Source organism: Molossus molossus, unplaced genomic scaffold, assembly GCF_014108415.1.
Source record: "Molossus molossus isolate mMolMol1 unplaced genomic scaffold, mMolMol1.p scaffold_m16_p_2, whole genome shotgun sequence".
In the NCBI taxonomy this organism is placed as follows: Eukaryota; Metazoa; Chordata; class Mammalia; order Chiroptera; family Molossidae; genus Molossus; species Molossus molossus.
In genome coordinates this window covers 109,025,878-109,048,805 of record NW_023425355.1, presented here as the reverse complement: position 1 = coordinate 109,048,805, position 22,928 = coordinate 109,025,878, and the positions used below count along the sequence as shown (strand labels likewise).

The 22,928-nt window shown below is 36.9% G+C and overlaps 1 protein-coding gene across 17 annotated transcripts in view; it reads left to right on the top strand.

Annotated features, from left to right (window-relative positions):
• The window catches only part of KDM6A (lysine demethylase 6A), a 270,740-nt gene that overhangs the window by 28,294 nt on the left and 219,518 nt on the right, over positions 1–22,928 (top strand). The window lies entirely within an intron of this gene.

Genomic DNA, 22,928 nt, shown 5'->3' with positions numbered 1-22,928 from the left:
GAGAGGTGTGGGTCTAGTTGATACCAGATGCTGCTTGTTTGAAAGAATTTAGGAAAACCTGAAGCAGGATCCCAGACAGGCAACTCCTATGGTAAAGCAACTGGCAACAACTTGGGTGGGGCTGGGCCAGGCTGGGCCTCAGGGAATCACGAGGTCAGGGCAAACAGTGTGAGCCAGGTTGCTGGAGTCTCAGATAAGGCAGCCTTCTGCTGACCCAGGGAAGGGCTCACCAAAGGAACAAAGGCCTCTGACAGCACACGTCTGTCCAGGAGAAAGCTGCCTCTCCAGCCCTCGCTCCAATGCTTAACAACTCAGTTCTTCCCTATATGTCTCTGGTGCCTTTCAAGCTGCCTCCTCCACGCTGGATCCTGGAGGGAGCGAGTCGAGTAAGTCTGTATGCGGGCCCTTTAAGAGGAGCTGTCTGGGGGCTCCTGCAGCCTCAGCCTCAGCTCCTGCTGGTTTTACAGCCAGAAGTGATGGGGATTCTCTTCCTGGCCCTGGAACCCTGAGCTGGGTGCCTTGTGTGGCATGGGAACCCCTCAGTCCTCAGGGAGGACCTTCCCAGCCGAGGTGTCTTCCTGACTTTTATCCTCCATACATGGGTGTAGGACCAGCCAGTCCACTTCTGCCCCTCCTACCAGTCTCGGTGTGGCTGCTGCTTTAATTCTACAGTTGTAGGACTTTTATTCAGCTCGATGTCAGGCGGTTTTGAATGATGGTTGTTCTATACTTTAGTTGTAACGTTGATGTGGTTGTGGGAGGACGCCATACAGCATTTACCTACGATGCCATCTTGACCGGAAGTCCTTTTTTTTTTTTTTTTTTTATTAAATCCTTACCCGAGGATATTTTTCTATTTATCTTCAGATAGAGTGGGAGGGAGAGAGGGAGAGAGAGAAACATGGATGTGAGAGAGGCACATTTACTGGCTTCCTCCTACATGACCCTGACCAGGGCTGGGACAAACTGCAACCAAGGTACGTGCCCTTGACCATAACTGAACCCATGACTCATTGGTTCATGAATCGATGCTCTAACCACTGAGCAACTGGATAGGGCTCTCAGGTTTTTCATATTGAAGCTGTACAAACGTGTTATGTACATCTCGTTACCTCACTTTTCCTTTTAAGGTTTTTGTTTATTCTATTGTTTGCCCTACTTGTTATCCACTGCTTCAGCAAGCTGTGAAGTTAAATAATTTCCTGGAATTGTTTTTTACATGTCTCTAGAGTAAAGCTTTTTTGCAGTGGGCAAGTCCAAATCAGGTCAAAAACAGATAGTTTTGCAAGTTGAGTCTTTCAGGGAACCTTCTGATAGGTCAGAGAATTACAGTTTTTCTGGGAATGAGGCTTTGAAGGAGCTTCAGCCTCCTCTGCTGGCTTTTTAGGCTGCTAGTTTGTACTGCAAATACATGTCGTCAGTTTTCAAGTCTACTGTGGAGCTGGTTGGGGAGGCTGGGACTAGGGCAAGTTAAAAAGCCACAAAACTGTTTTTAATCAAGATTTAGCCTTTTTTTTCTTCTTTTTAAAGCAAACCCTTTCCCAATTGCTGAAAGCTTTTAGTTTCTAGAGTTATTACAAAGTTGATTATGACAATTTTTGCCAATTTTTTTCGTTGGAGAAGAATTGTTGGCAGTACTTATTACTTTCCACTGTTTTCACTGACATCACTCTTGAGTTCTTTTTGAAAGGTAAAATAAATTATGATTTCATGCAGATCTTTCTATTCAGAACTACAATGTTTTGTCAACAATTTAAACTTTTCTATTTTGCTGAAAATTTTGGTTCTCAAAGACAGTAACATCATTTCATTGGTTTATCACACTCTACACACGTTAATATTAGAATAACAATACCAACACTACTGTGAACTGCATGGTTTGGTTACTCATTGTAGCTTGAGGATTTTTTTGTAGTTCTGTTCTTAAGGATATATTTCACTGGGAATGTTTGATTATATTAATGTTTTAAAATTCCATGAAATAATTATTCTCCGTCTGGTTATGTTATCAACTGACTACACAGTAAGGTTTATTTGTTTCATTTTGTTTATGGCTTTTTATGGATTGCTTTTTCAACTTGTAATTTTTTTTGTAAAGTATTTGCATTGTTATGAAATCAAATCTACCAGAGTATTTTTCTCCTGACCACTTTTAAATTTTATTACTTTTTTAAAAAATTAGACACACATACATGTATGCACACACATGTCCATATCTGTACTGTGGATACAGTTCTTTCTTCCTGTCTTTTATTTTTGCTTGCATATTGTGATACTCTAATACTTCTAGATTTTGGTCTGTTCAGAGAATCTTTCTCTGTATTTTCCTCAGTGATAACTTTATACTCAAAAACCTTTGATTTTTTTTTCCTTCATTGACTAGAGTGGCATCTGATGTCACTCCTCATTTAGATCCCCATAAAACTTTTTAACCTCATTTTCTATACTTCCTCTCCATTTTTTTTCATCTCATTTTTATTTCAAGACTTTCTTCAAATGGCTCCCTTTTCTTTTTTGTGAAGTTCCTGTAGAACAGCAATATTCAACTGGTGTGCCGCAAGAACTTTTAAAACATGTAATACCTTACTATTTAGTCAGAGGCACTGACTGACCTCTTTACCCTTAGATTGTCAAATAAAAAAATGACAACAGCCAACACAACAGTAGCTCTCTGGTGTGAATGAATAAAAATTATAGCTATTTCTTTTTGTCAGATTGGCTAAAATATATTTTTTGGCGTGCCGTGGAATTTTAGTACTTAGTTGTGTGTGCCATGAGATGAAAAAGATTGAAAATCACTGTTGTAGAGGTAGAACCATTTGCTGTTTGTGTTTACAGGATATTTTTTTCTTTTTAAATTTAACTCATTCTTTTTTAGTGACAGCTTTATTGATATAATTCACTTAAAGTATAGAGTTCTGGTATTCCTTTAAGTAAAAGGATACTTCCAATCCCCAAAGCATCCCCTTTCCATTCCTTCAGCTCTTTCTTCTGGTATTTATTACCATATTATTATCATATTGCTAGTGCTGGTACTTCTTTTTTTTTGGTTAATCCTCACCCAAGGATATTTTTTTCATTGATTTTTAGAGAGAGTGGAAAAGAGGAGGTGAGGCAGGGAGGGAGGAAGGGAAGGAGAGAGAGACAGAGACGGAGACACATTGATGTGGGAGAGGCACATCAATTGGTTGTCTCCTGCATGCGCCCTGACCGGGGCCAGGGATCCAACTTGCAACCCAGTTACATGCCCTTGACTGGGAATTGAACCCATGTCCCTTTGATGCATGGTCTGATGGTCTAACCATTGAACTACACCAGACATGGCTATGTTGGCATTTCTTGATTTAAAAAAAAAATATTCAGACATTTTTCTATATTGGATGATAACTTCCCACCTATCTGCTTTATTCACGCCTATATATCCCTCTTCCCCCATAGTGTTATTTTGGATTAAATCAGTGTTTAGATTATGAAGATTTTATAAATAAGTGCTGTTTACTATGATTCCTTTTCCTTTCTATGTACAATTTTTCCCAATTTTTTTTTCTTTACTGATTTTAGAGAGAGGAAGGAAGAGGGAGAGAGAAATAGAAACATCGATGAGAGAGAACATCAATTGGCCGCCTCCTGCATGCCCACACTGGGGATTTGGCTCACAACCTGGGCATGTGCCCTGACTGGGAATGGAATCGGCGACCTCTTGGTGCATGGGTCGATGCTCAACCCCTGAGCCACACCGGCCGGGTCCCCATATTTTCTTAAAGGAGTTAATTGGCTTTTTGTTGTGGTTTTAGTTTTCTACGTGCCTCTCACGTATGTAGGTCCAGTGTGGTCGATCACATCAGGTAATTGATCAGTTTTTGTCTTAAAAGAAAATATAGCCATATTCTTTAAAGATTGCTGTGACTATTGGCCGCTAGGCCTTTGGACAGCTGGCATCCTGGGGCTGCAAGAAGCATAAGCTTAAGTAGCTAGTGCCTCGGTAGTTGAAATGGGGAAGTGGACTATGTGGCTGGTCATTCCTCACTGTGATCTGTGCTTTGTGTGTCTGTTCCTGTCCAGCATCTCTAGAGTTAAATGTTTGGTCTTTCATTGGTATGGGGGAGATTTATAAGGTGGGACAATTTCCAGGTGGCTTGGTCTGGAGGAGCGGATCTAGAGGTTTAAGTTGTTCTGGTTCAATTTTTTTCATAATCCTCCTCTTTTCAACCCCTGCAACATTTCTTAGACCTTTCTAGGATTCTGCAGCTTGAATGGGCTTCTGACTATTGAAACCTAAGTAAGACACTTGGAATTTTATCTGCCTTTTGTCTTTCAAAACTTTATTCATTTGCTTTGTCTACTGTTCTCTCCTTTTCTGGTCTGGTTATCTTATCTAAAACAAACCACAGTCCTCCCTCACCACTTTGGGCTTCCTACTTTTGCTGCTTCACTCTATTGCGGTTTTTCAAATACTATACTATACTATATTTGAAAAAACCGTGATGGAGTGAAGCCCTGAAAGTCGAAGCGCGAAGTGGTGAAGGGCGACTGTATAGTAAATAAAGAATCCTACTTCATGGAAATCCATTTAACATGGTAGAGTCTGGAACTGATTAACCGCGATAAACGAGGGCCGACTGCACAGCAAAACTACCATTTTATTAGGTTTCACAGGATCTGTGCATCAGGAATTTTCAGAATACTGCAGGGATGTCTTATTTTTTCTCCACATATTTGATATTTGAGATCTCAGCTGTGATGACTCATGGCAGAGGGAGAGTCAAACAGCTGGAACTGTAGGATCTACTTCCCAGATGGCTTGTTCATTAAATGTGTAGCACCTTGGCAGGGATGGCTAGAAGGCTGAGCTTGACTGCAGCTGTCAGCCCAAGGGCCTGTGTGTGGCCTTCTCAGCATGATTGCTTTAGAGTAGTCGGACTTGTTACATGGCAACTCAGGTTCAAGAATTAGTATTTGAAAGGATCATGTGGAAGCTACCTGTCCTTTTATGACCTTTCCTCAGAAGTCACAGGGTGCCATTTCCACCATAATCTATTGGTCATAAACCTCAACCAGATTCTTTGGCAGGAGTCACTTGATGGGGGAGTGGTAAGGTCACACTGCACCAAAGCATGTGAGATGGGGATATTGTTGTAGTCAGTGTTAGAAACAACCTTCCATACTTCTATTTTTTCTTACGGGTGGCTGTCTTTTAATTCCTTTACTCTTATTTCAGAGGTATTGAGGGAGCAGAGATTAAATTTAGCTGTTCAAGTGATCTTGTTTAACTAGAAGTCCCGTGAATGGTGATTTTTGTTTTTAAGCAGACTTTGTTTCATTGAAGTATGACATAAACATAGTTGAACTCACACATCATAAGTGTGCTAGCAGTTTAGTGAATTATTACAAAGTGAGTACCTTTTGTAAATGCTACCCTAAATCAGGAAATGGGAACAGTAGTAGCACTCCTGAAGCACCATATGCCCATTCCCAGTTGTTATCTCTATTCTCCTCCCTAAAGGTAATAATCACTATACTGACTTGTGTTATTATAGATTAGTTTTCCTTATGTTTGAATTTTACATAATTAAGTAATATAATATGTGCTTTTGTATCTGACTGCTTTTGCTCAACAACGCATTGAGTTTCATCCATGTTATTCATCCATTTGTAGCAAGCACTACATCGTTCAGTTTTATTTCTGTATAGTATTCCAACATAAAAATGTATGAATTTCCATATCCATTTTGTTGCTAATAATGTCTTCCATAATGGTTAAAACCCTCTATGGATCTTCATTCTCATTTATGTTTACTTTCATGGTTGTCCCTTTAATAGCTTTCATTTAATAGCTTTTCTTTACCTTTGCTGCCACCCTTTAATTCCCCTTCTTCCTCCATCATTATTTTTTATTACATTATCTGTATTGTCTGGAGGACCTTTATCTACCATTCTCAGCTTTCTGGAATGTACAGTAAAGTAAGAAGCCAAAAGGAAAGATCTCTAAGCCAAAACATATGTCACAGTCACGTATTGAGTTTATCCATTTGTATTTCAGATACTACTTTAATAAAGGTGGCTGCTTATTTGCTTTCTTGCTCTAAAGAAGGTTAGAAGATGTGAATTAGGAGAGAAGTTGCCAGGTGCTAGCATACTTATGTCAGAGAGTGTAGTAGTAGAGAGAATCAGGTGACCATGTGAAAAGAATAAAGGGAGATAAAATCATAGCAATTCGAGGCTTAGTTTATGGTGAATTCCTGATGGCCTTGTTGTATTTAAATAGCACAGTAAAATAACCATTATATTTCTTTAGTGATTGTTTGGTTAAATTGGTTCAACTTAACCAAAGAAATGGTTCATTTGTGTTTTCTGTACTCTTGTTTAAGAAGATGGGGAAATCTTGAAGAGATCATATTATCCGTGATGGCTATAGCAGAAGCTTTTCATTGTCTTCAAATATGTCCAAGTGGAATGAAGGTTACTTTTACTTTGGCATACCTTTAGAACATTTTCCCCCCTGATCATGATAATGGGAAGAAATGTATTTTACATTGTGATTCACTATGCAACACCCACAATTTTTATAACTGGGAAGTTTCTTTTCCATAAAACAATACTTTGGAAAAACACTGCTTCACAATGCTCAGGTTCTCTCTTCATTTGGAATTATTTAGAATTGCATATTAGTGGAGTCTAAATTAATGACTTACTGAACAGTAATGAGCTACTGAACAGAGAAGGTTGAGGACAACATTTGTGGAAAGGGCTGTTTGGAAAAATATTTACAGGGTGGGGCAAAAGTAGGTTTACAGTTGTGAGTACGTGAAGCACAGTTTATTATTGTATTATTAATTGTATTATTTTCCATAGAACAAATGTAAACCTACTTTTTCCTCCACCTGTATACTAGGTCTAAAAGCTCTGAGAGACCTGAGAGAAAAGTAGCTTCTTAATCATTTTCTTTTAAAATTGGTACTAAAATTTCAAGAGCGGTTTTCTTTTTTTTATCCTCACTCGAGGACATTTTTCCATTTTTTGTTCAGATAGAGTGGGAGGGAGAGAGAGGAAGAGAGAGAGAGAGAGAAACATCGATGTGAAGGGACACATCGAGCGGCTGCCACCCGTACGACCAACCAGGCCCGGGGACAAACTGCAACTGAGGTACGCGCCCTTAGCGGGAACCGAACCCGGGTCTCTCAGGACCGCAGGCCGACGCTCTAACTGCTGAGCCAAACCGGCCAGGGCACGGTTTTCTTTCTTAACACTTGTCTACATGTGATTGTCAGTATGTCTCCCCACCTCTGCATACTGATTATAATATTGTAACATTTCTACTTCTGGAGGTGAATTAATAGATGATTATGAGTTAAGAATAAGTATGCCATGTGTTTTACCCAAACCATGCAACATTATCTGCCCTTATTGTTTTTTTGAGTAAGCCTTTTAATACCTCTAAGCCTTAGTTTTACTCATCTGTAAAATAGGAGTGATAGTACTCACCTCCTAGGTTTGTGTGAATTGAATGAGGTAATGCATGTAAAGTGCACAGTATTTATAAATTAGTGTCATTAATAATTAACAATCCTAATAATCTGCTCGGTGAATAAGAATAGGATATGTTAGAATGATGTCTGGTATATTTTAGTGCAGAGGTTCTTTATGTCCCAAATAAGGTTTTTGATTGTTTTGTTAGATAAAGAGATTCCAGAAGACCACTGTCAAGAGTAAATTGTTAGAGAGGTGTTACTTGGGGGAATAGACTGAAAAGAGTAGGTAGTACTTGAAATGTTTGTGGGTTCTAAGTATACTTTAAGATGTTTCTTTTTTGAATTTTCTTCCTGCACCAGCCCCCAGATTTTGACACTCACTAGCTGTGAGACCCCAAATAGATAACGAAAGTACTCAAGTTTGTGATTTAATTTCAGAAAAGGATCAGACATAATTTAGAGTTTTCTTTATTAATAACATCATTTCTTTGTTTGCATATTATATGCTGTCTTGAGTGATTGGGAAAAGTGAGTAGCATTAGCAAAGCTAGCCTGGAATAATAGTGAATGCTAAAGTAACAGTGTACTGTGGCCAGAAGTTGTAGAGGTATTGTTTTACACTCTCTTCTTGGGTTAATTTTTGACTCATAATAGTAAACCTAGTTAAGATGTCTGTGTGTCCTACTACATGCATTGTTGACAGAAACATCTTTAGCTTGCCAGGCTTTTTCAGAAACTGGACGCTTCAGTCAGTACTGCATTGTGGATGCTTCCTAGGCATTGAACCTACCTGCTCCCAGTTCTTTTCTTGCTGTGTCATCTGTTCAGTATAAACATTCTGAGCATGGTGTTGATATGGTGGATATGTAGAAAATGGTTGTTTATCTAACCATCTCCTTTATATAGCTATTCAGGCATTTATGTTACTATTTCTCTTTAAAAAAAAAAAAAAAAATAGAGGAGCCCTGGCTGGTTTGGCTCAGCGGTTAGAGTGTCGGCCTGCGGTCCCGAGAGACCCAGGTTCGGTTCCCGCTGGGGGCATGTACCTCGGTTGCAGTTTGTCCCTGGCCCTGGTTGGGTTGTGTGGGTGGCAGCCACTCGATGTGTCTCTTTCACATCGATGTTTGTCTCTCTCTTCCTCTCTTTCCCTTCCACTCTATCTGAACAAAAATATGGAAAAATGTCCTCAGCTGAGGATAAAAAAAATTAAAAAAAAAAAAGAGGAAATACCAGAAACTGTAGTTTTGAAAAATGTTAGCACTGTAGCTAAAAATGATATGCCTCTATTCAGTACAAGAAAAAATATGATTTTTCTCTAATTCTGAGACCCGGTCCAATTTCATTGCTTGTGTTCATCATCCTCTGATATTCTACACTGCTCTTGGAGGTAAGAAATATTGTCTACTGTGATAAAAACATATATTTTTGCCTGGCCAGTGTGGCTCAGTGGTTGAGCGTCGACCCATACAGCAAGAGGTCTCCAGTTCGATTCCCAGTCAGGGCACATGCCCAGGTTGTGGGCCCAATCCCCAGTGGGAGGCGTGCAGGAGGCGGCCAATCTATGTTCTCTCTCATTGATGTTTCTTTCTATCTCTCCCCCTCTCTCTAAAATCAATAAGGGAAAAATAATTTTAAAGAAAACATACATTTTTTTTTTTCTAGCAGAGGCATACAGCTGATCTGTCTTGGAATACTTTTTTATACCTCTCCCCCAATAAAGGGCTGAGGAATTTTTCATAAACATACATTTAATGTTCATTGTGAACCAGGCAGACTAGAAATATTAAGTATCCTGTCCTCTGGGGAACAACATTTTTGCTCCTATGACTATACCATGATAAGCGCTATAATACAAGTACTGTAAGTTGAATATGGATTTCTGTAGCAATGTCTGAGGTAAGAAAATAGAGATAAACTACCAGTATAAATTCATTTATTAATACTGAACTTTCCAATGTAAGTTGTAATTGAAAAATAAAAAATAAAAACATTGAACTTTCTTTTTGAATGGAACCCCCCCCCCCCCCCCCCAGTGCTTGTATGTTAAAAAAAGGACATGAAAAATATAAAGGAAAAAAGCAATTTTTATTAGTATGTTCCCTGAGTACTATATACTTTTGTAGTATGCCTTTCTTTCTCCATTTTGGCATGTTTCTTTCTTTTTTTAGGTTTGTCTTTACTTCTCAATTGCTTTTTCTGTGAGGACAGTGTATGTCTTGTTTAGGTTTGAGTCTGGTGTCCCTACCTACCACACCACATTGCCTACTAGATAATAGGTAACCAGTAAGGAATTATATTACTTATAATTGGTTTTGAATAACTTTTTTTTTATCCTCATTCGAGGACAATTTTTCATTTTTTTGTTCAGATAGAGCCGGAGGGAGAGAGAGAAACATCGACGTGAAAGGGACACATCGAGTGGCTGCCACCTGTACGACCCAACCAGGGCCAGGGACAAACTGCAGCCAAGGTACATGCCCTTAGTGGGAACCGAGCCCGGGTCTCTCTGGACTGCAGGCCCATGCTAACTGCTGAGCCAAACCAGCCAGGACTGAATAACATTTTAAATCATTAAAGCAGTTTGACTCCCCAGTTGGCCAGATATTTAGAGTTTTCATAGTACTATATATTTCTTTTCCCCCCCAATAATTATGATTTTATTATTATTTTTTCTTTATTGACTTGAGAGAGAGGAAGGAGAGAGAGAAACATTGATGAGAGAGAACATCAATTGGCCTCCTCTTGCATACCCCCCCACTGGGGATTTGGCCCACAACCTGGGCATGTGCCTTGACTGGGAATTGAACCAGTGACCTCTTGGTGCATGGGTCAGTGTTCAACCACTGAGACACACCGGCAGGGCTATTTTATTTTTTTAATTTTAATTTTTTTTCTCTTCTTTTGAGTGCACGATAGAATTTTCTCTTTACGTGTCCCTACTCCCCAATAACACATACCTTGAGAGCATGGACCTTTGATTTTTTTTTTTTTTGTATTTCCACAGACGGTTATATAATGTCAGATAAGTTCTGTCTATATAGCCAGTGTTTAAATGTAGGTTAAATCTTTTTCACTAAAAACTAAGGGTAGGGGATTGGGGGACTGGGTGAAAAGATGAAGGGATTAAGCAAAAAAAATCCTAAAAAATTTATAGACACAGACAACAGTATGGTGATTACCAGAGGGAAAGGTGTGGTGAGAGGGTAAAGGGAGGGATAAATGGTGATGGAAGGAGACTTAACTTGGGGTGGCGAATACATAATACAATATATAGATGATGTATTATAGAACTGTACCCCTGACACCTTTATAATTTTATTAACCAATGTTACCCCAATAAATTCAATTAAAAAATGATGACAAGATTGTTATATTTTAGTGTATTTCTGAAGTGAATTTTTTATATCAGTTGAACTTTTCTGTCCAAAGAAAGCATATTGGTAATGTGGGTAGGTTTTATTCATTTTACACTTGCTTATGTAGGAAAGACACAGCACATATTATGCTTATTTACACAGGCAGAAACTGAGGACCAGAGGGGTTTTAAGTGTCTTCAACTAAGATCCCACCGTTAACAAAAAAGTAAACCTGAGACTTAAACCCAGGCTTGTTAAGTACTTGAGTTTCATTTTTAATTTGAATTTTAAAAGTTTTTAGTTTTGTTAATAATGTCTAGGTAAATCAAAATTTTATATTCATGCAATGTTCAAAATTAAAGTTTTTATTTCAAGTTAAATGTTTAAATATTAGAGATACTTAAATTTTAAGTAGTGTGTATGTTAGAGTGCCTTTGGGCAACCCTAAAGTACAACTAGACATATTTTTTTTTCTCTTTATCTTTTTTTTTTTTTTTTAAATCTTTATTGTTGAAAGTATTACAAATGTTCCTCCTTTTTTACCCCTATTGACTCCCTCCTGCCCACCCCCCCTCCTCACTGCACTATTGTCTGTCTCCATTGGTTATTCATATATGCAAATAAGTTTTTTGGTTTATCTCTTCCCATTACTCTTCCCTCTGAGGTTTTTCAGTGAATGTAATAGCTTTTCATTTATGAGTTTATAGTGTCAGGGTAAATGTAATGAAAAAAATTCTTGCAGAGATTATTGGCTTGGTTTATTATTTTTTTAATGTTAAATTTGTTTGTTTTAATGTTAAATTTCTGAGTAAATTTTTTTTGCCTATCTTTGCTACAACTAGAAAATAGATTACAGTTATAAATTACAATTACAAGTAACCAAACTAAAGCCAATGTAAAAATTAACACTAATGCAGTAGATTGTTATTTTGTCAAATGAATCACTTGACTGATATTAGGTTATGACAGTTCAGATATTTTGGCATGCCTATGCAGTATTGTGTGCTGCTTGACTTCAGGTTTTGTCTATTGGAATTTGTATGAAACCCTGTTATATAACGTTTATACATTGTCTCATTTGGATATCACTTTTGGGAAATGAATAATTTGCTACTAAAAGCTTTGCTTGGCATAAGTACAGTTGTGAAGGTAAATGTGGGAGTTAGCATTGCACATCAGTATTTGGATTTTTGGGTCACCGATATAATTGAGTGTGTTTTATCAGGCATTTCTAAATTATGGAAATTAAAATATGCAATTAAAGATTTCTCATAAGGATGTCTAGGATCCCAGTGAATACATATGGACCTCAGTTTGAAAGACATTGATTTATACAATACTATATAAGTTAAATATCATTTTGTGTTAGTATAACCATGCAGTTTTTATGTACTTGAAGAATTATCAGTTTAAACTACTAAGCTAAATAATTTAAAAGAAATAGTTGAAAGGTATCTCAGAATCCCGAGTTAGCCATTTAAATCTTATTTACATACTAGGGATAAAGGCAGTATTTTTAAGTGGAGGTGGAAGGGGAGGTGGTAGTTTACAAAGATGTGTGGTTGGTTCATGATCTGAGCCATAATGTAACTTTTATAAAAATTAGAGAGGTATGTCATGAACTGTAGACTATGCTCTGACAGATCATAAAAAGGAGAAGTTACTTTGGGCAGGGAGAATTTAAGTTTTCCTAGGTGTAGTATGATTTTTTTCTTAGTAGACTTTATTTTTTAGAAGTTAGATTAACAGAAAAATTGAGAAGATAGTACAGAGAGTGTCTGCACTCAGTTCCCCTTATTAATATCTTAATATAATGTCTTTTTTCCAATTAATGAACCAATATTGATATGTTATTATTACCTAAAGTCTGTGGTTTATATCAGTTTCCTTCGTTTTTATTTCATGTAGTTTTCCAGTTCCAGGATCCCATCCAGGATACTACCTCGTATTTAGTTGTCATGTCTCTAGGCTCCTCTTGTGACATTTTCTCAGACTCTTCTTGTTTTTGATGACCTTAGTTTGGAGGATTACTGGTCAGGTATATTGTATGACACACCTCTCTGTATTGGTATATATTTAAGGCTTTTCTCCTGATTAGACTGGGGTTATGGATTTTTCGGAGGAAGATCACAGAAGTAAAGTAGCATTTTCATCACATCATATCAAACGTTTTACTTCCCCCTCAAAGGTTGAGTATCAACTTCAATACTTTGGAATTCTGCATGGGAGATTTGTCTGTTCTACATTTATTAAAGTGCTGCTTTACATTTGCATTCATTTAAAAATACTTTTAAATTTGCCTTTTGATTTCTGCCTTGATCATGGGTTTTTAAAATAATTTTGTTAGGGGATTACTATCTAGATATTAATATTCCAAAATATTAATGATTTAATTTTCTTCCAATCAGAGAATATATTTTGTATATTTTGAATACTTAGACATTTTTAAAAGTTGATTTACGTCCTAGAATGTGGTCTTTGTTGCTCAGTGGTCTCTCTGCACTTGAAAAGAATGCGTGTTCTGTGCCAAAAATGTCAGGTCAAATTTGCTGATTGCATTTCTCAAGAGAACCCTACTAATTATGAGTGTACTTCTGTCAGTCATTGAAAGGGGGTTGTTGAAATCTTTGACTGTAAGTGTTATTTAGTCTTTTTTCCTTTAAGTTTTGTCATTTTTGGTTAATATATTTTGAAACTTTTTATTTTTTTAATTCTCACCCAAAGATGCTTATGATTTTTAGAGAAAGTGAGAGAGAGAAATTGATCAATTCCTCCCGTACCTGCCCCGACCAGGGATGCCCCCGAAAGCTAGGTATGTGCCCTGACCGGGAATCAAATTCATAACCTGTTTGGTGTATGGGAAGATGCTCCAACCAGCTGGTCCACCTGGCCAGGGCTATTTTGAAGCTCCTTTGTTACAGAGATACATGTTTAGGATTTTTATAGTCTTCTGATAGAGTGATCCTTTCATTGTTATAAAATGATCCTTTCTTTATTTCTGACCTCATAGTTTTTGCTCTGGAATCCATGTTGATTTTAATATAGTTTCCTATAGTTTTCTTTTGATTAGTGTCAGGTTGGTATATCTTTTTCTGTCTTTTTGCTTTTAACCTATTTATGTCTATATATTTAAATAATTTTTTATAAGTAGTATATATAGTTGGGTCTTGCTTTATATCTCTGCCTTTTTAATTTTTTCTAAAACTTTTCATTTTAAAATAATTACAGTTTTATAGGAAGTTACAAAGAAATATACAGGGAGGTCCGATGTAGCTGTCCTGTCCACCCAACCTCCCCTAGTGTTAGCATCTTGCTTATCTTTAGTACATGATCAAGACCAAGAAATTGACAGTGAGTGGTACAATCCATAGAGTTAATTCTGATTTCACCAGGTAAATGTGTACTCATTTGTCTGTGTGCGCCCATGTATGTGTAACTGCAATTAATCGTGTAATTTCATGTAACCACAACCAAGACACTGAACTCAACAATTATCACAAGACTGATTCCCTTGTGCTACCTTTTTATAACTACATCAGCCCTCTCTATTCCCCATACCCCACCCCATCCCTGACTCCTGGGAGTTAGCTTGGGACAATCATAGGGATTATCTCATTTGTTTCTCCTCTCTCAGGGACCACAGCCCTATATTACTTGTTGTCCAGTGTCTCAAAAACATTGTTGCACATGTTTTGCTTGGTTTATTAGTCAGTGTGGTAGTGTAAATCTGGTCCTTTTTATTCCATTTTTACCAGTAGCAGAAATTCTTAATGAATTTGTAGTTTTAATTTTATGTTTATTGTAAATCAGCTTACACAGCATACTTCTTGATAAAGAACAATTCTTAATTTACCTCTCCAGGAATATCCTGTAGAGATTTTGCTTAAATTTGCGTAGTGTGTGAGGTACAGAGTAATGTACCATGAAAGGGAGGAAGGAATGGTATAAGAGTGAAAGGATTCATTCAGATCAGTTGCCACATATAATTAGCGTCCTCAGTACAAACACAAATATTTCTAGTTTGAGACCATACATTTATTTGTTGTTAATGCATGCTTTCTACCTCCATTTCATGGAACACTTACGTCCAGTTAGATTTTAATTGATTTTCGCAACCAAAAGGTTTCCTAGACCAAATAAATATATTTTGGAAATTCTAGAGTACAATAAAATTTGTCTCTGTTTTTTTTTAATCCTCACCCAAGGATATTTTTACATTTATCTTCAGACAGAGTGGGAGGGAAGGAAAGAGAGAGAAAGAGAGAGAGAGCAAGCGAGAAACATCGATGCGAGACAGACACATCAATTGGTTGCCACCCACACGACCCCAGCCAGGGCTGGGGACGAACCGTAACTAAGGTACGTTCCCTTGGCTGGAATCGAACCCGGGATTCCCTGGTCCGCAGGCCGACGCTCTAACCGCTGAGTCAAACCAGCCAGGGCAAAATTTGTCTATTTTGACACTTCTTGAAACCAGTAATGTATTAATGCATTCTGTGAATCACCAATGAACCAATGTAGACTTAATCATTGGACTTTAGTGATACTCTTCTGAAGATCTTGAGAGAATGTGTCATTGTTAAACGTTCAAGGACGTTTTAATGTCTAAATACGATGATGTATTCAGTTATCATTGGGTATGCACCTAAGTGGATTCAAGAATTCATATTTCTAGTAAATGTATTGATATTTCTTGATGGGTATTTAGGTTCTCAATCTTCTGTTAATATAAACTTATATATAAATATAATACAATGTATGTTTATTTGTAGGAATAATTCTTAGTTAGAATTGCTGTTAAAAGAGGATGAATATGCACATACATACATGCTTTTGTATTTTTGATATTGACATTTTTCTCCATAGAAGTTATGTCAAATTGTACACATACCACTTTGAAAGACTCTGTATAGAGAGATTTGAAATATTTTCTAGTTGCCGTCCAGTTTTGTTTCAATTTGTAAGTGACTGCTTACTGCTTTTAGCAAACTAAATTTATAGTCAGTTTAGAATAGTGATTAAACATGTGGACTCTGGAGGCAGCTTGTCTGGTTTCTGATCCTGACTTTGCCTTTTACTAGCAGTTTGACCTTGGACAAATCATTGTCTCAGTTTTCCTATATGCAAAATGGGAGAAAAATGGTACCTTGGTCAAGGGCTGCTGTAATTAGATGAATTAATACATATACAACACTTAGTGTCTATCCCATAATAGATTCTATGTAAGTATTATCATTATCTATTATCATTGCATATTGAACCTCACAAATGGGGCTGTCTTTCCCATGTTCACCGGTCATTATGTTTCTTTTTCTGTGATTTGCAATTAACTTTGTTTTAGAAAAGTACTACATGCATGTAATTTACACTCAAAGAAAAGCTTATAAAAAACAGTAGCCCCTAGCGTCCTCCCAAATTTTACTTTATGCTATTCACAGTTACCTTTATGTCTGTAAAAAATAAAGTTTTAAGCATTTTTTATCAATGTTCCACTGTGGACAGTAAAGATTTGGCTTTCTTTAGCCCCTCTGTTTACTGTACTCTTCATATTTATATACTTAACCTCAGTAATCAGTGTTTGCTTTGTGACAATATAAACTCTAGTAATGGTTGAGACATAATTATTTTTCTCTGTAATACTTGCTTTCTCATGAATTTAATAATTTGTTTGATTATTTTTCTATGTATTTATCACTAATTTGTATTTACTTCCCAATTCTTCCTCAGTTATTGAAATTGCTTTTCAGGATGTTAAGAAGCATGGGGAAATGGGTCAGTTTTTGTTTTCCTAAAGAAACCTCTTCCATAGCCTTATAACTTGCTCCAGTCTGGGCTGATTTTTTCCCCCCAGTGCATATATTAACATTATTTTTCAGAAAAAAGCTTCTTTAATAGTCAATGTTTTATAACTTTATTGTATCTAAAAATGGCTGTTTTGGTACCTCAACTGTAGTTGTACTGTAATTTATTTAATTCCATATTGATGGGGATTAGTGTTTCCAGATTTGTACAATGGCAAAGAGTATTGCAGTAAATATCTTTGTATCTGTTTTTACACAGTTCTGCATAGGATAAATGGCAGTGGAATATTGCTGGGTCAATTGGAATAAGCATTTAAAATGCCTCAGAAAAGATTGATAACATTTTCACTGAGGTGTCTTCATTGTCTTTTCTAGACAGTACTGAGTTTAATTTTTTTGTAATCTCACTGGTAAAAAGCAATATTTCATAGTTTTGACTGTTTATTTCATTTACTAATGAGATTAAGGTTATTTCCCTTACATTTATTGTTTATAGTAATTCATCTTTGGTAAATAGTTTATTCATGCTCTTTCCCCAGTTTGAGTTCCTTGTCTTTTGTTTTATTTATTTATTTTTTTGGTGGCTTTATAAGACAAAAGTTTTTTTTTTGTTGTTGTTGAAATTTTTGTTACTTTATTTTTTTTTACATATGATTCTTATTTGACCCCAGACACCCTTCTCCTGATTGCTCCCCATGCCCCCAGCATTGTTGTCTGTGTCAATTGGTTACCTGTACATGCATATAAGTTCTTTGGTTTATCACCCCCACCTCCTCTGAGGTTTGTCAATTAATTCGAACTGTACTCCTTTCTATGTCTCTGAGTCTATTTTGTTCAACAGCTAATTTTATTCATTATGTCCCACATATAAGTGAGATCATGTGGTATTTGTCTTTCTCTGATTGGCTTATTTCACTTAGCATAATGCTCTCCAGGACCCCCATATCATCTCAAAGGATAAGAGCTCTCTCTCTCTTACAGCTGCATAGTATTCCATTGTGTAGATGTACCACAGCTTTTTTTATCCACTCATCTACTGATGGACACTTGGGTTTTTTCCATATCTTAGTGATTGTAAATAGTGCTGCTGTGAACATAGGGGTACATATATTTTTTCTGATTGTTATTTTAGGCTTCTTAGGGTATATTCCTAGAAGTGGGATCATGGGGTCAAATGGTGGTTCAATTTTTAATTTTTTCAAAAAATACCATATTGTTTTCCATAGTAGCTGCACCAATCTGCATTCCCATCAGCACTTGTTGTTTGATGATTTTTTTGATATCAGCCATTCTGGCAGGTGTGAGGTGATACCTCATAGTTGTTTTAATTTGTATCTCTCTGATGATTAGTGATGTTGAACATTTTTTCATATTTCTCTTCGCCATTTTTATGTCCTTTTTGAAGAGGTGTTTATTTAGGTCCTCTGCCCATTTTTTAATTGGGTTCTTTGTCTTCCTTTTGTTGAGTTCTATGAGTACTTGGTATATTTTGGAAAGTAACCCCTTATTTGATGTATCATTGGCAATTATGCTCTCCCATATAGTGTGTTCCCTTTCCACTTTGATGGTTCGTTCTTTTGCTATGCAGAAGTGTTTTAGTTTGATGTAGTCCCACGTATTAATTTATTCCTTTGTTTCTGTTTTCTTAGGCGTTGTATCAGTGAAAATTCTGCTGTGTGTGATGTCTGAAATTTTGGTGCCTATATTTTCTTCTATGATTTTTATGGATTCATGAGTCACATTTAAATTCTTTTATCCATATTGCATTTATTCTTGTGTAGGGTGTAAGTTGATGGTCTAGTTTCAATTTTTTTTGCATGTAGCTGTCCAATTTTCCCAACACCATTTATTAAAGTGGCTATCTTTATCTATTGTATGCTCTTGCCACCTTTGTCAAATATTATTTGAGCATAATGTCTTGGATCTATTTCCGGCTTTTCTGTTCTGTTCTATTGATCTGTATGCCTATTCTTGTGCCAGTACCAGGCTGTTTTGATTACAGTGGCTTTGTAGTATAACCTGATATCTGATATTGTGATTCCTTTTACTTTGGTCTTCTTTTTCCAGATTGCTGTGGCTATTTGGGGTCTCTTTTGGTTCCATATAAACTTTTGAAGAATTTGTTCTTGTTCTGTGAAATATGCCGGTATTTTAATGGAGATTGCATTGAATCTATAGATTGCTTTGGGTAATATGGACATTTTAATGTTGTTAATTCTTCCAATCCATGAATGAGGCATATGCTTCCCCTTTTTTGTATCTTAATCTATTTTTTTCCCCAATGTTCTGTATTTTTCTGCAAATAGGTACTTTACTTTTTTGGTTAAGTTTATTCCTAGATATCTTGGTAGTTTTTGCTGCAGTAGTAAATGGGATTGTTTTTTCAGTTTCTCTTTTAGTGAGTTCATTATTGGTGTATAAGAATGCTATTGATTTGTTGAGGTTAATTTTGTATCTTGTTACCTTACTAAATTCTCTTATTAAATCTAGTATATTTTTGATAGAGTATTTAGGGTTTTCTATGTACAGTATCATGTCATCTGCAAACAATGACAGTGTCACTTCTTCCTTTCCAAATTGGATCCCTTTTATTTTTTCTTTATGTCCAATTGCTGTGGCTAAGACTTCCAGTAATATGTTAACTAATGAGTGGCAAAAGTGGGCATCCCTGTCTTGTTTCTGTTCTTAAGGGAAAAGCTTTTAATTTCTGCCAGTTGAGTATGATGTTGGCTGTAGGTGTTTCATATATGGCCTTTATTATGTCGAGATATGATCCCTCTATTCCCACATTGCTGAGTGTTATTATCAGAAATGGATGCTGGATTTTGTTGAATGATTTTTCAGCATCTATTTGTATGATCATATGGTTCTTATGTTTCATTTTGTTTACGTGGTGTATTACGTTTATTGATTTGCAAATGTTGTACCAGCCTTGTATCCCTGGGGTGAATCCCACTTGGTCATGGTGAATAATTTTTTTAATGTATTGCTGGATCCGACTTGCTAATATTTTGTTGAGGATTTTGGCATCTATGTTCATCAGGGACATTGGCCTGTAGTTTTCTTTCTTTGTAGTGTCTTTATCTGGTTTTGGAATTAGAATTATGCTGGCCTCATAAAACAAGTTTTGATGTCTTCCTTCTTGAGGAGAATGAGTGGTAGTTCTTCTTAGACTGTTCAGTAAAACTCCCCTGTGAAGCCATCGGGGCCCGGGATTTTGTTTGCTGGGAGATTCTTGATTACATCGTCAATTACCTTAGTTGTTATTGGTCTGTTCAAATTTTCTATATCTTCCCGGTACAGTTTTGGGAGACTGTGGGTTTCTAGAAATTTGTCCATTTTGTTTAGATTGCCCAATTTGTTGCCTTATAATTGTTTATAGTATTTGTTAACGATCCTTTGTATTTCTGTGGTGTCAGTTGTTACTTCTCTTTCATTTCTGATTTTGTGTATCTGGGTCCTCTTTGTTTCTTGGTGAGTCTAGCTAAGAGTCCATCAGTCTTGTTTATGTTTTCAAAGAATCAGCTCTTTGTTTCATTGATCTTTTGAATTTTTTTTTTTACTGTCATGTCTTTTATTTTTGCTCTAATCCTTAGTATTTTTTTTCCTTCTACTTGCTCTGGGTTTTTCTTTTTGTTTGCTTTCTAGTTCTTTAAGTTGTGATGTTAGATAGTCAATTAGAAATTGTTGTTGTTTCTTGAGGTAGGCCTGTAGTACTATGAACTTCCCTCTCAGGACTGATTTCGCTGCGTTCCATCAATTTTGTGTTTTTGTGTGTTCATTTTCATTGGTTTTCAAGAAGGTTGTAATTTCTTCCTTGAACTCCTTGGTAACCCATTCGTTGTTTAAGAACATGCTGTTTAGCCTCCATGTGTTTAAATGTCTTTATGTGTATTTGTTGTAGCTGATTTTCTAGTTTCATGCCATTGTGATCTGAGAAGATGCTTGATATGAATTCAATCTTCTTGAACTTTTAGAGAGTTAGTTTGTGTGGTCTATCTTTGAGAATGTCCCATATACACTTGAGAAGAATGTGAACTCTGTAGTTTTTCGGTGTAATTTTCTGTAGATACCTATTAAATCCATTTGATTTAGTGCATCATTCAGAGTCTTCGTATCCTTGCTAATTTTTTGTGTAGAGGATCTATCCAGTGATGTCAGTGGGTTGTGAAGTCCCCTGCTATGATTGTATTGTTGTTATTTTCTTCTATGAAGTCCTCCAGACCTTTTAAAATATATTTTGGTGCTCCTATTTTGGGTGCACATATGTTTACTAAAGTTATATCTTCCTGTTGGATAGATCCTTTTAATATTATGAAGTGGCCTTCTTTGTCTCTAGTTATGGACTTCATTTTGAAGTCTATTTTATTGGATTTGAGTTTTGCTAACCCAGCTTTCTTTTTTCTTTCTGTTTGCTTGGAAGATTTTTTCCATCTCTTCACTTTCAACTTTTGTGAGTCTTTTGTTGTGAGGTGGGTTTCTTGTAAACAGCATGTAGATGGGTCATGCTTTCTTATCCAGTCAGCTTCTCTGTGTCATTTGATTAGAGCATTCAATCCATTTACATTTAAGGTTATTATTGATATGTACTCATTTATTGTTGTAATATTTTTCTTTCTGTTTCCTCTACTAAATACAGCATTCCTTTTATCATTTCTTGCAGTGCTGGTTTGGCGCTAATACATTCCCGTAGCCTTTTTTTTTTTTTTTTGGGTCTAGGAAGTTCTTTATTTCACCTTCTATTTTGAGTAATAGCCTAGGTAGATAGAATATTCTTGGATTCAGATCCTTGTTTTCCATGCCCTTGATTACTTCATGCCATTCCCTTCTGGCCTGTAGTGTTTCTGTTGAGAAGTCAGTTGGTAGTGTTATGGGGTGGGGGGTGGGGGGTGCCTTTGTAGGTAACCTGTGGCTTATCTCTTGCTCCTTTAGGATTCTCTCTTTGTCTTGGTGTGTGCCTGTTCTAGTTTTTCTTTCTTGGGGCTCTCTGTGCTTCTTCAACTTTAAAGCCTTTTAAAGCCTTTTTTTTTTTTTTTTCTTCTTCACCGAGTTAGGGAAGGGTTCTGTCACTGTTTCTTCAAATATATTCTGTAATCCTTGATTCTTTTCTTCTTATTGAACTCCTATGATGTGGATGTTGATATGTTTGATATTGTCCCACAGTTCTCTTAAGCTGTCTTCCTGTTTTTTAATTGTTTTTTCTTTTTGGTTTTCAGATTGGGTGATTTTTTTTCTACCCTGTCTTCTGATTCACTGATACGGTCCTCAGCTTTCTCTACTCTGCTGTTTATTCCCTCCAGTGTGTTATTTATTTCTGCTATGTCATTCTTCATTTCTAATTGGTCGGTTTTCAGTGTTTCTATATCTTTACTCATGCTTTGAGCTCTTTACTCATTCTGTTGAGCTTCCTCATTATCATCTTTTCAAACTCTACCTCTGATAACTTGCTTCACTGCATTTCATTCATCTCTTTTTCGGTAGAGTTCTCTTGTTCTATCATTTGGGATTTGTTTCTTTGTTTCACTATTTTGTCTGTCTCAGTGGGTTTTGGAGTCTGCCAAATTTTCTCTGTGGGTGTTGGTGTTCCTCTGTTTGTGGCTCCCTCTACTGGGTTTGTATGAGTGCTGAGAGGATCCATGTTAATCACCACTGTGAGGTCTTAATTTCCTGGGTACATTTGCAAGTCCTGGAAAGGTCCAGTTATCACCCATCATTTTGCCTGGAGGCTATTAGTCTCAGTTACTTGATGAGCCTTGGGTTTTAGCCCTCAGTTGAATGAAAAATCCCTCAGGTGTACAGGGTAAGAGGATTTTCAGAGGGTGGGGCAAATGCTTGCTGGCTGTTAATGATGCTCAGTTTGCATTCTTGTGGCCTTGCCTGGTGGTGTGAAATTCCTGAGGAAGTGGCTATTGCTTCTCCCAGGGTCTCTGGGAAGGGGCTCTTTGAGTAAGAAGGCTAGTGTCCTGTTAGGGAGTGATTCAGTATAAAACTCCCAGGGCCCTCCCATCTCTCCTAATCCCAAGTCTCTTCCACACATTTCCTATCCAGTCTGCCCTCCCTCTTATGGAGCCCAAGGTGAGTAGCTGTAGCTAATTTAGTGCTGTCCCAGCCCTTTGTGCTATGGAGTTGGCTAGAGATTTTAACCCGAGGCAGTTGCTCACAGCTAAAACAGCTGCTTTCTGTGGGTTTCAGCCCACCCTCTCCTGCTTCTGCAGTTTCTACCAGGCTCGATTTAGTGTCTGTATTCTGTCCCTGGTTATGTAGGTCTTCTCCAGCTGCTTTTGTTTCTCTTTTTCCCGATG